This window comes from Triticum dicoccoides, chromosome 4B (assembly GCF_002162155.2).
Source record: "Triticum dicoccoides isolate Atlit2015 ecotype Zavitan chromosome 4B, WEW_v2.0, whole genome shotgun sequence".
NCBI lineage: Eukaryota > Viridiplantae > Streptophyta > Magnoliopsida > Poales > Poaceae > Triticum > Triticum dicoccoides.
The window spans coordinates 400,179,326-400,196,392 of NC_041387.1; positions in this window are offsets into that span (position 1 = coordinate 400,179,326).

Genomic DNA, 17,067 nt, shown 5'->3' on the forward strand with positions numbered 1-17,067 from the left:
CCAACCACGAGGAAATTTCCAATATGCATGAGATAATTAATATGCACTCATGAGTTTGAACCTATCGTCACATAAAATAACGGACACTCCTTGTCGAGGTGGTATTGCCATCGTGTCAGTCAACACACACAAAATTATGCCCGAGTTCAGAATGCTTGCCTTCAAGTTGTGGAGGGGTGAGGTGCACTCCGAAACTTTTAAAAGTTATAATCTCCTCTCCAAATCCCTATTTTCAAAAATATACTAGACTAAAAAAGTTGTCTGAAATTTTTTCAAATAAATCTTAAAATAAACTAGACTAAATTTGAGAGAGGTAGGAAAAGGAATCAACTCATTTGGAGTCTTATTCAAAAAGATATAGCCAGTCAAAGTTTTGGTCTAAGTCTGTTTTTAAAATAAAACAAAAAAAAGGAAAAACGTTTCGAACCGACTACGTCGAAGGCGTATTTCGACTTTACGCCTCCACTTATCCAGCATGGACCGTGCGTGGGTCACTGACAGTGGGCCCGCCTGGCCCACTGGTCAGGTTTGACTGGTCTCTCCTCCATCCTCTTCCTCTGCCCGAGCAGAGGCGGGACTCCGGCGATGCTCGCCGGTGAATGGCGGCATCGTTCGGGGAACCGAGGCCATCCGCGGGCTCAAGGGGTCGAGGCGGTCCTTCCGGTGGTCGCCAGGGTTCCTGGGGTGTACGGAGCTGCCGGCGGCGAGCTCCGCAGCGGACGGTGGCCGTCGGGCAGAGTGGGTTTTCGCCTGCGGTGAGTCCTGATCAAAACTGAGTAGGGGGATGGGCTCACGAGAGGGAGAGGGAGTTCCTGGTGAAGAGAGTGGAGAGGGGGAGGACCTGGTGGCACTGGAACGGCCAGGACAGTGGCGGCGGCTGCGGTTGCCGGAGATGGGGAAGAAGACCTCCCCGGGTCGATTGGCTGCCACGGGGGAACCAGGGGAGTGATTTCAGGCTGCCTTGGGAACGGGACGTGCTTGGGGGCCTCTTATATAGCGTGGCCATGTCGGTTTGCGGCGGCCGCGGATAGGATCGCCGGCGAACCGCCTCTCTGTTGCTGCAGGAGGACGTGGCGGCAAAGAGCGCTAGGGGACACGCTTGTGGATGAGCTCGCGCTGCTCCAGGGGGCAGGCGGCGAGCCGGGGTGGCTCGGGCGGCACCGACCGGGGCAAGAGCCACTGTGGCCGGCTGCTAGCCGCCGTGGCCGACTTGACGGCGGCCCTGTGCAGCTCCAGGGGAGGGCTTGGATGGTTCTGGTGAGTGGCTGAGGTCGGGGGTGGGCTCTGCAGGTGAGCAAAGGTCGGGGGCGCGGATTGAGCGCGACGCGGCGGCTCGGGTGTGTGGCTGCAGTTGGTGCGCTCCGGGCGCGCCCAGTGCACGCCCACCAACTGCTCGGCGAAATGCCATGGCACTCCAGAGTGCTCGGGTGAGGTTGGCAAGCAACAAGACTAGGTTAGTGATAGGGAGAAGATCAAGGGACAAGGTGTTTAGGTCAAGGGACCGAGCTCACAATGCAAACAAAAACTCATGCCAAATATGTCCATGCTCTCAAGGTGTTTGACAAAATGCCACAGGAACCTAGGCATTTCTTGGAGTGGCCAAATCTTCCAGAGTGGGGTCTCTTTAGATGAATGAGAGGGTGGTGAGGTTAGTTTGCCAAATGTGGAAACTTGTTAGTGCAAGTTTTGCAAAACTTCAATTCTGGACAGGGGATAAATGGCATCATTACATGAACCAAAAATGTCCCAATGGGTGCATGCTCCTGGACTTAGGGGTTTTGTAGGGTTGACTACAAGCAGGAGAAAGCACAAGGTCACTAGAGCAAAAATAATTAGGGTTGCAGTAGAAAACACAAGGCTGGACCAGAATGAAAAAGAGGTTGATTCACTCAATTTTTCCAAAGAACATCACTAGGTTTTTGCATAAAGTTGAATTGCATGCTACCACTGACATCCCATAATTTTGGTAGAAGTTTTAAAGAAATATTTAAATAGGTTGTAGTGTAAAACTGCCCACTGGACCAGATTTGAAAACCTGGTGTAGAACTCAAAATATCCAATGAATGAAATATACTTTTGCATAAAAGTGATTAAAAAGCATCACATGACATCTCCAAATTTTGGTGAGATTTTTGAATAAATTTATCAAAGTGTTGTAGTGCAAATGGAACTTTGAAATTTATGAAAAGCCAATTTTGAGAAATAAAACTCAGAAAAATAAAAATTATATAGATAATCCCACTGATAAAAGAATTGTTTTATTTGAGAGGGGAAATAAGTCCAAAAATGACTGAGAAGTTTTCACTTGGGGTAAAAACTCCATAGTAATAATTAAAAGAGTGGTTCTGAAATCAGAAGGAGATCCAGAAAATAAAAGTTTTAGTTTCCTGGCAAAATTTTAAATTTATAAAAACAAGGTCAAAATTTTGGGGTGTCACACAGCAGGTCTAAGCCGTGCTCATCGTGACTGTCCGGCGCTCCGGGCACAGGCCCGACTCCGTCGAAGATCAAGTCTCCGCGGATATCGGCCGTGTAGTTCAGGTTTCCGAACCTGACCTGGTGGCCAGGGGCGTAGCTGTCAATCTGCTCCAGATGGCCAAGTGAATTGGCCTGCAGTGCGAAGCCGCCGAACACGAACATTTGTCCGGGGAGGAAAGTCTCGCCCTGGACCGTGTCGTTGACGATTGAAGGCGCCATCAAGCCTCGCAGCGGCGACACAGAGGAACTCTCAGTGAAAGCACCAATGTTGGTGTCAAAACTGGCGGATCTCGGGTACGGGGTCCCGATCTGTCCGTCTTAGGCTGATGGTAACAGGAAGCAAGGGGCACAATGTTTACCCAGGTTCGGGCCCTCTCGATAGAGGTAAAACCCTACTTCCTGCTTGATTAATATTGATGATATGAGTAGTATAAGAGTAGATCTACCACGAGATCGTAGAGGCTAAACCCTAGGAGCTAGCCTATGATGATTATGATTGTAATTTTGATCGGCCTTCTAAGGACCAACCTCTCCAGTTTATATAGACACTGGAGAGGGCTAGGGTTTACATGGAGTCGGTTACAAGGAAGGAAATATAATATCCGGATCGTCAAGCTTGTCTTCCACGCAAAGGAGAGTCACATCCGAACACGGGACGGAGTCTTGAGTCTTGTATCTGCACGCTCCAATAGTCTGGACGATGTATATAGTCCGGCTGTCTGGATACCCCCTAATCTAGGACTCCCTCAGCTACAGTGATCTCCCACCAGGCGGCGGGACTGTAGCCACGCTAAGCTGACCGAGTCAGCATCGTTAGCAGCACGGCTACAGTGAGCAGCCACCAACCAGACCCGCCGGCGGCGGGAGCGTCCTGTCGGCTCCGTACCAGACCAGTCGGCGGGGCCCGCCAGGCGGCGGGCCCCAGTAGTCGGCGGAGAAGCCAGGGGCCGGAGACACTGACAGCCGGGCCCAGCAGCCGACCAGATTACCATTGTATCCCTAGGGGGTAGGCCTATATAAACCCCCCAGGGCACCCATGCAAAGGTTCCCACCCCATTAGACCTATCCACATCCGTAGAGCAGGAGAGAGCTAGCCTTGACTTCTCCTTCCTCTAGCACACATCTCAAGGAGCAACTTTGTATCACTTGAGCCTTTAGTGATCATGCGGAGACCCCGCAGAGCAGGACTAGGGGTGTTATCTCCTAGGAGAGCCCCGGACCTGGGTAAAGTACACTGGCGTTCGTGCCTACGCCTCATCCCGCTTCCAGGCACCGGGGATGTTCTACTCGCTCCCACCATGATAAGCCACCCGTTGGCATATGTCGCCCCCAACCCCCGATAGTGATTGTAATTACATATATAATTTCAGGCCTCGTGAAGGAGAAAGCATCGCTCAAGCTTGGGGGAGGCTTAAGTCAATGTTATATTCATGCCCCAATCATGAGCTCTCTCGGGAAATGATTATTCAGAACTTTTATGCTCGGCTTTCTCTTAATAATCGCAACCTGCTCGATACTTCGTGTGCTGGTTCTTATATGCTGAAGACTATTGATTTCAAATGGGACTTATTGGAAAGAATTAAACGCAACTCTGAAGATTGGGGTTCCGACGATGGTAAGGAGTCAGGTATGACACCTAAGTTCGATTGTGTTAAATCTTTTATGGATACCGATGCTTTTCGTGGATTTAGCGCTAAGTACGGACTTGACTCTGAGGTATTAGCTTCTTTCTGTGAATCTTTTGCTACTCATGTTGATCTCCCTAAAGAGAAGTGGTTTAAATATAATCCTCCTATTGAAGCGAAAGTAGGTGCACCTATTACAGTTGAAGAAAAGACTATCACCTATAGTGATCCTATTGTTCCTACTACTTATGTTGAGAAACCTCCTTTTCCTGTTAGGATAAAGGATCATGCTAAAGCTTCGACTGTTGTTCGTAAGAGTAATACTAGGACTTATACACCTCCTGATCAAATTAATGTTCAACCTAGTATTGCTATGGTTAAAGATCTCTTGGATGATGATTTAGATGGGCATGTTATTTATTTTTGTGGTGAGACTCCTAATATTGCTAGACCAGACACTAAGACACATAGACTGGTCATAGGCATGCCTGTTATTTCTGTTAAAATAGGAGATCATTGTTATCATGGCTTATGTGATATGGGTGCTAGTGCTAGTGCAATACCTTATACCTTATATCAAGAAATTATGCATGACATTGCACCCATTGAATTAGAAGACATTGATGTTACTATTAAGCTTGCTAATAGGGATACCATTAAACCCTTTGGGATTGTTAGAGATGTTGAAGTTTTATGTCGGAAGGTTAAATACCCTGCTGATTTTCTTGTTCTTGGCTCCCCACAAGATGATTTTTGTCCCATTATTTTTGGTAGACCCTTCTTGAATACAACTAGTGCTAACATCGATTGTGAAAAAAAATATTGTCACTGTTGGCCTAGATGGTATGTCTCATGAGTTTAATTTTGCTAAGTTTCATAAACAACCTCATGATAGGGAACCACCTAGTAAGGATGAGATTATTGGTCTTGCTTTCATTGTCGTATCTCCTGCTGATCCGTTAGAACAATATTTGCTAGACCATGAAAACGATATGTTTATGAAGGAAAGAAGGGAAATAGATGAAGTGTTTCTTAAACAGGAACCTATGCTGAAACATAACCTTCCCGTTGAAATTCTTGGGGATCCTCCTCCACCAAAGGGTGATCCCGTGTTTGAACTCAAACCATTACCTGATAATGTTAAGTATGCTTATCTTGATGAAAAGAAAATATATCCTATTATTATTAGTCCTAACCTTTCAGAGCAAGAAGAAGAAAGATTATTGAAAACTCTGAAGAAGCACCGAGCAGCTATTGGATATACTCTGGATGATCTTAAGGGTGTTAGTCCCACGTTATGCCAACACAAAATTAAATTGGAGGACGATGCCAAACCCGTTAGAGATCCTCAACGACGACTAAATCCCAAGATGAAGGAAGTTGTAAGAAAGGAGATACTAAAGCTCCTTGAGGCAGGTATTATTTATCCCGTTACTGATAGTGAATGGGTAAGCCCTGTCCATTGTGTTACTAAAAAGGGAGGTATTACCGTTGTTCCTAATGATAAAGATGAATTGATCCTGCAAAGTATTATTACATGTTATAGGATGGTAATTGATTTCCGTAAGTTAAATAAAGCTACTAAGAAAGATCATTACCCTTTACCTTTTATCGATCAAATGCTATAAAGACTATCCAAACACACTCATTTTTGCTTTCTAGATGGTTAATCTGGTATCTCTCAGATACCTGTGTCAGCAAAGGATCAATCTACAACTACTTTTACTTGCCCTTTTGGTACTTTTGCTTATAGATGTATGACTTTTGGTTTATGTAATGCACCTGCTACCTTTCAAAGATGCATGATGGCTATATTCTCTGATTTTTGTGAAAAGATTTGTGAGGTATTCATGGATGATTTCTTCGTTTATGGATCCTCTTTTGATGATTGTTTGAGCAACCTTGATCGAGTTTTCCAGAGATGCGAAGACACTAGTCTCGTCCTGAATTGGGAAAAGTGTCACTTTATGGTTAATGAAGGCATTGTCTTGGGGCACAAGATCTTCGAGAGAGGTATTGAAGTTGATAAAGCCAAGGTTGATGCTATTGAAAAGATGCCATGTCCCAAGGACATAAAAGGTATAAGAAGTTTCCTTGGTCATGCTGGTTTTTATAGGAGGTTCATTAAGGACTTTTCTAAAATCTCTAGGCCTCTGTCTAATTTATTGCAAAAAGATATTCCTTTTATCTTTGATGATGATTGTCTAGAAGGATTTGAAATACTTAAGAAAACTTTGATCACTGCACCTATCATTCAGCCACCTGATTGGAATTTACCTTTTGAAATTATGTGTGATGCTAGTGATTATGTTGTAGGTGTTGTTCTAGGGCAAAGAGTTGATAAGAAATTGAATGTTATCCAGTATGCTAGTAAGACTCTTGATACTGCCCAGAGAAATTATGCTACTACTGAAAAAGAATTCTTAGCAGTTGTGCTTGCATGTGATAAGTTTAGACCTTATATTGTTGATTCCAAAGTTACTATTCACACTGATCATGCTGCTATTAAATATCTTATGGAAAAGAAAGATGCTAAGCCTAGACTCATTAGATGGGTTCTCTTGCTCCAAGAATTTGACTTGCATATTATTGATAAAAAGGGAGCTGAGAACCCCGTTGCAGACAACTTATCTAGGTTAGAGAATGTTCTTGATGACCCACTGCCTATTGATGATAGCTTTCCTGATGAACAATTAGCAGTCATTAATGCTTCTCATACTGCTCCTTGGTATGCTGATTATGCTAATTACATTGTTGCTAAATTTATACCTCCTAGTTTCACATACCAGCAAAAGAAAAAGTTCTTTTATGATTTAAGACATTACTTCTGGGATGACCCACACCTTTATAAAGAAGGAGTAGATGGTGTTATTAGATGTTGTATGCCTGAGCATGAACAGGAACAGATCCTACGAAAGTGTCACTCTGAATCCTATGGAGGACACCACGCTGGAGATAGAACTGCACACAAGGTACTACAATCTGGTTTTTATTTGCCTACTCGCTTCAAAGATGCTCGTAAGTTTGTTTTATCCTGTGATGAATGTCAAAGAATAGGTAACATTAGTAGACGTCAAGAAATGCCTATGAATTATTCTCTTGTTATTGAACCATCTGATGTTTGGGGCTTTGATTATATGGGACCTTTTCCTGCATCTAATGGTTATACACATATTTTAGTTGATGTTGATTACATTACTAAGTGGATAGAAGCTATCCCAACTAGTAGTGTTGATCATAACACTTCTATTAAAATACTTAAAGAAGTTATTTTTCTGAGGTTTGGAGTCCCTAGATATCTTATGACTGATGGTGGTTCACATTTTATTCATGGTGCTTTTCGTAAGATGCTTGCTAAGTATGATGTCAATCATAGAATTGCATCACCTTATCATCTGCAGTCTAGTGGTCAAGTAGAGTTGAGCAATAGAGAGCTCAAATTAATTTTGCAAAAGACTGTGAATAGATCTAGAAAGAATTGGTCCAAAAAAACTTGATGATGCATTATGGGCCTATAGAACTGCATACAAAAATCCTATGGGTATGTCTCCATATAAGATGGTTTATGGAAAATCTTGTCATTTACCTCTTGAACTTGAACATAAGGCATATTGGGCTATTAAAGAGCTCAACTATGACTTCAAACTTGCCTGTGAGAAGAGGTTGTTTGATATTAGCTGACTTGATGAATGGAGAACCCAAGCCTATGAGAATGCCAAGCTGTTCAAAGAAAAAGTCAAACGCTGGCATGATAAAAGGGTACAAAAGCGCGAGTTCAACGTAGGAGATTATGTGTTATTATTCAACTCTCATTTAAGATTTTTTTTGCAGGAAAACTTCTCTCTAAATGGGAAGGTCCTTATGTTATCGAGGAGGTCTATCATTTTGGTGCCATAGAAATCAACAACTTCGAAGGCACAAGTCCAAGGGTTGTAAACGGTCAAAGAATTAAACATTATATTTTAGGTAATCCTATCAATGTTGAAACTAATATTATTGAAACTGTAACCCCTGAGGAATACATAAGGGACACTTTCCAGAATGTTCTAGATTCCGAAAAGGAATAGGTATGTGGTACGGTAAGTAAACCGACTCAAAACAACTCCAATGGAAATTTTTATCAGTTTTGGAATATTTAAGAATTTTAGAAAGAAAGAAGTATTCCGAAAGGGACACGAGGCCCCCACGAGAGTGGAGGGCGCGCCCCCCTCCATTGGGCGCGCCCCCTGTCTCATGGGCACCTCGTGTGCCTGCCGGACTCCGCTTTCTTGCACATTATGTATTTTGGTCGGTAAAAATTCATTATATATGCTCCCAAAGGTTTTGACCACCGTATCACGCAAATATCCTCTGTTTTCATTTCGAGCTGTTTCTGTTTCAGATCTAGAGCATCATGTCGTCTCCAAGCGCTCCCAAGGACAAGTTTTTCGAGAGGGTTATCAACCCCTATCTCGCGGAGGTGCTGCAACACCCTCAAACCATTGAGATGCGTGAGGGGGTGCTGCACATCCGCGATGTGGAGGGACCAAGGCGTACTGGAAGCGTGGAGATAAAGCTCGAAGCCGTAGAGCAGCAAGTTTTCAAGTGCCAAGGGATGGTGGAGCATGGACTCAACGCCAACCAGATGATGATCACGGAGTTCACCAACAACCAAAAGTTAGATGCCAAAGTCATTGGGGATACCATCTTCAAGCTTCAACAGAAAATCGAGCACCTCCAAGCCCAGATCTATGACCTGCAAAACCAGAACTGTGAGTATGAATATAGATTCAAGAGAATGAGTTTGGCTGCAGATTTAAGGATCCCGGAGACTCGATCATCCTTCTATGATGGTGAGCCTATGCCTTGGAAGACGGACGACAAGCCTACATCATCAACAACTCCTACTTCACCACCTCCGGGGACATAATTACATGGGTATGGGAACTCCCCTTGGCAACTGCCAAGCTTGGGGGAGGTGCCCCGGTATCGTATCACCATCACACTCCTATCTTTACCATTTTATTTAGTTTGATCCTTTTAGTAGTATCTTGATCTAGTAGATTGAAGTTTTGATATCAAGTAGTTTTTAATTTTGCATTGTGATCTCTTTTTGTAATAAAGATTAGTGTTGAGTCAAGGGCTTTGCTATGTTGCTATGATCTTCAGAAAGTAGAAAGAATAAAAGGGTTCATATTGATCTTATGAATAGTGATGACTTCACATATAGAAAGTATGAGGCATAAAAATTGTTGAGAGTTGATAAACGTAGTCTTGGTCATCGTTGCAATTAATAGGAAGTGATAAGGAAAGAGAGGTTCACATATAAATATATTATCTTGGACAACTTTTATAATTGGGAGCACTCATTAAGTATGACATGCTAAAAGAGTTGACGTTGGACAAGGAAGATAACGTAATGGTTTATGTTTTCTGACATCTCAGTTAAAGTATATTGTCATCGACCTTCCAAATATGTTGAGCTTGCCTTTCCCCCTCATGCTAGCCAAATTCCTTGCACCAAGTAGAGATACTACTTGTGCTTCCAAATATCCTTAAACCCAGTTTTGCCATGAGAGTCCACCATACCTACCTATGGATTGAGTAAGATCCTTCAAGTAAGTTGTCATGTTGCAAGCAATCAAAATTGCTATCTAAATATGTATGACTTATTAGTGCAGAGAAAATAAGCTTTGTACGATCTTGTTGTGGAACTAATTGCTACTTCTTGAGCTTGCGTTGGTTTTCCTCGAAGAGGAGAGGGTGATGCAGCAAGTGTAGCATAAGTATTTCCCTCAGTTTTGAGAACCAAGGTATCAATCCAGTAGGAGGCTCCTCAAAAGTCCCACGCACCTACACAAACAAACTGAGAACTCGCAACCAACGCAATAAAGGGGTTGTCAATCCCTTCACGGCCACTTGTGAAAGTGAGATCTAATAAAGATAGTATGATAAGATAAATATATTTTTGGTATTTTATAATATAGATGCAAAAAGTAAAGATGGAAATAAAAGTAGATTGAAAGCAAATAAGATAAGAGATAGACCCGGGGGGCATAGGTTTCACTAGAGGCTTCTCTCAAGATAGCATAAGTATTACGGTGGGTGAACAAATTACTGTCGAGCAATTGATAGAAAATCGCATAGTTATGAGATTATCTAGGCATGATCATGTATATAGGCATCACGTCCATAACAATTAGACCGACTCCTGCCTGCGTCTACTACTATTACTCCACACATCGACCGACTCCTGCCTGCATGTAGAGTATTAAGTTCATAAGAATAGAGTAACGCATTAAGCAAGATGACATGATGTAGAGGGATAAACTCATGCAATATGATATAAACCCCATCTTGTTATCCTCGATGGCAATAATACAATACGTGCCTTGCAACTCTTTCTGTCACTGGGTAAGGACACTGCAAGATTGAACCCAAAGCTAAGCACTTCTCCCATGGCAAGAAAGAACAATCTAGTAGGGAAAACCAAACTGATAATTCAAAGAGACTTGCAAAGATAACTCAATCATACATAAAAGAATTCAGAGAAGATTCCAATATTATTCATAGATAAACTTGATCATAAACCCACAATTCATCGGATCTCGACAAACACACCACAAAAAGAGTTTACATCGAATAGATCTCCATAAGAGAGGGGGAGAACAATGTATTGAGATCCAAAAAGAGAGAAGAAGCCATCTAGCTAATAACTATGGACCTGTAGGTCTGTGGTAAACTACTCACAACTCATCGGAGGGGCAAGGATGTTGATGTAGAGGCCCTCCGTGGTTGATTCCCCCTCCGGTAGAGTGTCGGCGAAGGCTCCAAGATGAGATCTCGCGGATATAGAAGGTTACGGCGGTGGAAATTGTGTTTCGTGGTGCTCCTGGATGTTTTCGGGGTACATAGGTAAATATATGTCACGACCGGTTTTCCAATAAACAGCTTATTGAGAAACCGACCCTTATATAGACCAGTATAGGAAGAATCTCCTTACTAGCAGACAAATCCTTGATATAGAAATCCAGAATTACTAATTATTATACAAGGTTGAGCTGAGGCTGCTCAACAATTTATTACAAGCATGCCAATATTATACATAAGGGCGAATATGACACAAGCGTGTGGTGGCATACTACTGAGTTGTAATAAAAGTGGTGGTGGATATGTCACAGTGGAGTGGGTGACATGACTCCTAATCTTACAGCTCATCGAGCGTCGGAGTGAGGCTCGATGATTTTATTCGGGTAGCGGAAGCGTATATGATACTAGTGACCAATTCCAGGATAGCACGGGACTGACTGGGACTCCTCTAGGCGTCGGACTCGCTATCGTACTCTTCATCCATAAGGTCGTCTTCGTCAACATCTGGCCAAACCAACAAGCCAGGTGAGTACTTTGAATGTACTCGCAAGACAGTTCAGACATAAGATATAACAAATGCAAACATGATGCACATGAGCAGTTAGCAATGCACACTCAAATAATAAATTTTCATGACAGGTTAAATAAAAAAGGAAGTCAGGCGGTAGTCCTCCCGAAATCCCAATAAAATAACTGAAAACCGATCAGGTGTCTGAAGCGACGCCTCGAAAGGTAGAAAAATAAATTAACATGCCGCAGTCGGGCGTCCGAGCGATACCACATAAAGGGCTTATATTGAAATGTAAATGACAGTGCGTGCCACATTCGGACGTCTACGCAACATCTCGGAAATGGCTTATAATGAAAGTAAATAACATGGATGCCACAGTCAGATGTCTGAGCGACATCACATACAGGGCTTATAACAAAAGATAAACAACCAGAATGCCATAGTCGGACGTCTGCGCGACGTCACATAAAGGGCTTATAACAAAAATAAACAACAAGAATCCCACAGTCGGTCATCTACGCGATGTCACATAAAGGGCTTTTAACAAAGAAAATAAACCACAAGAATGCCACAGTCGGACGTCTGCGCGACGTCACGTAAAGGGCTTATATTTCATCATCCGAACTCAAGTTGTTCATGAAATTAAGTCATTCCAAGAAAATACTCAGTAATAATAAGCAGGTTACTCCATCCACAGGAATAACATTCAGCCGGGTTTACCATTCATGTTTGTTCACCGGGGATTGTCACTGAAACTGACTCTGAGACTGACATAGATAAGTTGACCATAGTCCTTGACCATAGATACGGTTACTCGAATGATTTTGACTCTGCAGAGTTTGTACTATTTAACCACAGCTAACGGATTCCAGTAGTCACGAAGGACTAGTTCCGTTTACGGTATTTCAGAAGAAACCCATCTAACCAGTACACACCCATTCCACATCCCGATGCCAGGAATCACCCTAGGCAACGTTCAAGAAAAACTTTGAGATGGGGAGGCCACAACCTCAAGTAGCATGGGATCAAATTTATATCGCGCGCTCTACGGGGTGCCCCCCTCTCGGTCCCAACTGGAAACACCCATGCCCCCTGACCAGATGACTGGCTTTAATCCAGGGCCATCGAAACCTCATCACGGCCCCTCTATTTGGTGTGTACAAGGAAATAGGTTTGCAACTTTCTAAACCATATTCTTTGTAGAAAACATGTGGTAGCACAAAAGGGAAACGGATGGTAACGTGACTTGATCCACGTTATCACTAGAGTTAAATGGTTTGGCATAAGATTGGCATGCTTCAACAATACCATCTTACCACCTTTCATGTCATCACGTGATCATGTGAACTCACATCAAATAACACATCGGGTTTCGAAGCTCACTTGTTTTAGCTTTGCATGCAATATAACACTTACTGATATTCATATAAACATGCCATGAAATAACTACTCAAGCAAACATGCAAAACACTCATCATATCAAAGGTTCGAACATGCTTGCCTGGTTCGGAGTAGTCAGAGTCTAGCTTGGTGAAGTTTGCGGTTTCGTCACCTCCTCCGGTATCTACGGTATAAAGAAAACGCGTACTAACATAAATACCGTGTGTGCACAAAAAATGTTCTAAATATTTTTCAAATAAATATGATAAAAAACTAGACAGAATAATAAAGATGACAGAAAGAGAATCAATCAAAAATCATTTCCTGTTTAAAAGTTATTAAGGTTTTAGTCCAAGGACTCATCTATAATGAAACATAAAGTTTCCAGGGGTCGTTTATAAAAACAGAAAATGTTTCGATTAGAAACACGCCAACTCCAAAGGAAAACGTATCCTGCTCGAAGGCGTCTTCAGAAAACGGTTCAAAAAGAAGAAAACACTGACGAGGGGGTCCCACCCGTCAGGTTTGAATCTTCAAAACAGAGTCACCGGCGCCCGAAGGCTGCGGTGGTCGCCGGCGGCGATCCACGGCGAGTTAGCAGGAGTGGATGGTAGCTATGGACTCGGGGTGCTCTTCCACGTCTGTGGGTGGTGGAGTTGGTCGTCAGCGAGCACCACGTCCACGGCGGCCTTTACTCCGGCGGACGGTGGTTCGGGCGGTGGTGGATCTCGCCTAGGAGAGCTGCAAATGCCAAATCGAGACTAGGGTCAGACGTGTGGGTGCACTAGAGGGTTGCTGACGCGTTTTGGGAGGCGGAGGTGTTCTCACCAGAGTGGATCGTGCCGGAGCCCGAAGCGGATCGGGGCGGCTGGAGTCCGGGAAGGAGACCTCCTCGAGGTCCTCCTAGTGGCTAGGCGGGGCTCTGGTGGGGTGGAGGAGTGGCGTTGGGTCGAGAATGAGCTCGAGGGCTCCTTTTATAGCCGGTCCGAGGTGGTGGCCGAGAACAGGATAACTCCGGCGATGATTACGGAGAGGCAGTGGTCGGTCAGGTGATTTAGGGGCTAGGCATCACCGCGAGGGTCTACTGGTCCTGTTCAAGTGCTAAGCTCGGCCTACCTTGGGTGATACTCCAAGTTTCCGACGGAACGGCTCACGGAGCTCGTCGGCAGCAGAGAGCACGCTCTGCACTGCTCAGGCCACGGCGACGGTGCCGCGGCATGCACAGGCAAGCGGACAGCCATGCGGAGGCTTCGGGAGGCTTGGGCGGTGCTGGACTGCACCAAAAGGTGGTGCTGGTCCCTGCTGGCCGCCACGGGTGGCTTTGCCACCGCAGAAGTTGCCGGCGTCGGCGAGACACGTCGCATCCGACGCTTGTGCCCGTCCAAACGACCGTGCGGCGCTCCAGATATGAAGAAGGAGCAATGAGCATCATGCCGACGCGGGCACTGGCGAGATTGACGCCGAGGCTCTGAAGAAAACGACGTTGTCGACTGAACCCAACACTGAATCTCTGAACTTTACTGAAATTGAATAGAAACAGTGCACGCCAGGTGTTTGATGAAATGATTTTGGCACGTGAAATTTTTTTCTGGAGCTGATCTTTGGTGAGGTGGTCCCTTGATGCAACTAGGGGTTGCCTGATTTATCCCAGAATTTTTGGAGAAGAAAATTATTGAATTTCACAAAAAATGACAAATCTGGTCCAAACTTGCAATGAGCAAAACTTGAAAATTTTGAACTGTGGACAAGTGGGTCTTGATGGATCTAGGTTGGGGGTGCTAAGGACTAGTCAGAGGAGTTTGTTTGGGATCAAAACTCAAAAGTAATCTGGTACTTCCTTTGTAAAACACCTAGGTCCAAAATAAATGACAGAAATAGTTTTGGGAATAAAATAAATAGAATAAAAATCAAAAATGGGTTGAACTTGCTGGGATTGGATATTTGACTTGACCCAAAGTGGAGGGAGGGGTTTTGGAAGAAAGTTTCAACAAGGAGCATGGCAAAAGAGAATGGTTTGAAATAAAAGAATAAATCCAAAACCCATAGGATTTCTTTTTAATTGAAAATCTTTCCAAGAATTAACTGTGATGAGTCAACACCAATGAAAAGCCTTCAATACCAAACATCAAGGTTGAGGATGACCCAAAATACAATATTTGCCAAAAGAGAAAATTTTGAGAAGAAGAGTCTTTTTTGAAAGATTTTAAATAGCCTCCTTCAAATCAATTAAAGAATTTGCTAAAAACCAAATCAAAATTTTTGGAGTTTCACAACACCTACCACCTTAGGAAAAATCTCGTCCCCGAGATTTCAGCAGATCCTCAAATAGGTGCGGGTGTCCTGCTCGAAGAAAATCCTCTCTTTCCCATGTTGCTTCATCCTCGGTGTGATTACTCCACTGAACTTTGAAAAACTTAATTGTTTTCTGACGGGTCCTCCTTTCAGACTCCTCCAATATTTTTATTGGACGTTCCCTCTAGGTGAGGTCCGGTTGCACGTCAATGTCTTCATGAGATACATGCTTCTCTGGGTTTCTTACGCATTTTCTCAACTGTGAGATGTGGAACACGTCGTGGACGTCTGACAGTTCTTCGGGTAGGTCTAGCTGGTAGGCTACTGTGCCTCTTCACGCAACTACACAGAAGGGTCCGATGAATCTTGGTGCTAGCTTTCCTTTAACTTTGAATCGTTGCAGGACCCTCATAGGAGATACTCGTAGGTACACATACTCACCGGGTTCAAAGCTGACTCCCCGGTGTTTTCGATCGTAATAACTCTTCTGTTGGCTTTGAGCTGTCTTGAGTCGGTCCCTGATTAGCTTAACTTTCTCCCAGCTTCCTTGAGCATGTCTGGGACGAAGATACGACTGTCTCCGGTCTCTGACCAATTTAGTGGGGTACGACATCTCAGCCCATACAAGGCTTCAAAAGGTGCCATTTGTAGGCTGGCTTGGTAACTGTTGTTATACGCGAACTCGGCATATGGCAAGCTTTCTTCCCAACTGGTTCCATAGGTGAGGACACACGCTCTCAGCATGTCCTCTAGAATTTGGTTCACGCGTTCAGTTTGTCCATCAGTCTCAGGGTGGTATGTTGTACTGAATGCTAGTTGAGTTCCCAGAGCTTGTTGTAATTGATCCCAAAATCTAGAGACGAATTGAGTGCCTCTGTCAGATATTATAGTCTTTGGAATTCCATGCAGACAAACTATATGGGAGAGATAAAGTTTGGCAAGTTTCTGAGCGGTGTGGGTCATCTTTACTGGGATGAAATGTGCCACCTTAGTCAATCTATCTGTGATGACCCATATGGCATCATTTCCGTATCGCGACCGAGGTAGTCCGACAATAAAATCCATTCCAATTTCGTCCCATTTCCACTCGGGTACCTTGTTTGGCTGTAATAGTCCTGCTGTTTTTTGGTGCTCGGCTTTAATGCGTTGACACGAATCACAACATGCAATGAATGTGGCTATATCCCTTTTCATACCGTGCCACCAAAAAATTTCCTGAATGTCCTTGTACATTTTGGTCCCTCCAGGATGGATTGAATATGGAGCGGTGTGGCCTTCGCTAGAATTTGCTGTTTAAGACCTTCCATATTTGGTACGTAAAGCCTATCTCCGTACCACAATATTCCCTTATCGTCTATGACGAATTCTGAGGCCTTGCCCAAACTCACTTTCCTTTTAATGCCTTCGATGCTGGGGTGCCCATGCTGAGCCTCCTTAATCTGTTCCATTAGGGTAGGCTATATTTCAAAATTTGACACATTTCCCTCCGTGACCATCACCAAGTTGAGTTTGGCGAACTCCTGCTGAAATTCAGGTCTCAAGTTTGGTAGACCGTCGTTGCTCGAACTGGGGTTCCGACTAAAAGCATCCGCCACTACATTTTCTTTTCCTGGGTGGTAGTGAATGCCAACATCATAATCTTTCACTAATTCCAACCAGCGTCATTGTCGCAAATTGAGTTTTGGTTGTGTGAAAATATATTTGAGCCTTTTATGGTCAGTATATATTTCACAACGATTCCCAAGCAAAAAGTGTCTCCACTCTTTGAGTGCATGAATGACTGCTGCCAACTCCAAGTCATGAGTGGGATAATTTTCTTCATGCCTTCATAGTTGCCTGGAAGCGTATGCGACTACTTTGCCTTCTTGCATTAATACGCATCTGAGGCCCTTCCTGGATGCGTCACAATACACTTCAAAACTTTTGTGTATG